Source organism: Nannospalax galili, unplaced genomic scaffold (assembly GCF_000622305.1).
Source record: "Nannospalax galili isolate Female #2095 unplaced genomic scaffold, S.galili_v1.0 scaffold197, whole genome shotgun sequence".
In the NCBI taxonomy this organism is placed as follows: domain Eukaryota; kingdom Metazoa; phylum Chordata; class Mammalia; order Rodentia; family Spalacidae; genus Nannospalax; species Nannospalax galili.
In genome coordinates, this window is record NW_008339846.1 from 2,245,810 (window position 1) to 2,246,268 (window position 459).

A 459-nucleotide genomic window follows, 5' to 3' on the forward strand; every position below is an offset into this window, starting at 1 on the left:
GTTGAGAATTTTTGCATCTATGTTCATTAAGGATATGGGTCTATAGTTTTCTTTGTCGGTTGTATCTTTACCTGACTTTCGTATTAGTGACACTGGCTTCATAGAAGGAATTTGAAAGTTCTTCCTCCATGTCTATCTTTTTGAATAAATTAAGTAGTATTGGATGCAGATCTTTTTTAAGTGTCTGATAGAATTCTGCTGTAAATCCATCTGGTCCTGGGCTTTTTTTAGTCAGGACGTTTTGTATTACTGTTTCAATTTCTTTTTGTGTTATGGGTCTGTTTAAGCTGTTAATTTCTTCTTGGTTTAGTTTTGGTGGTTCCCATGACTTTAGATATCCATCCGTTTCTTTTAGGTTTTCAAATTTAGTAGCATATAGGGTTTTAAAGTATTCCCTTATAATGTTCTGTATCTTTCTGGTGTCTGTTATGATGTTTCTGCTTTCATCTGTGATTTGGT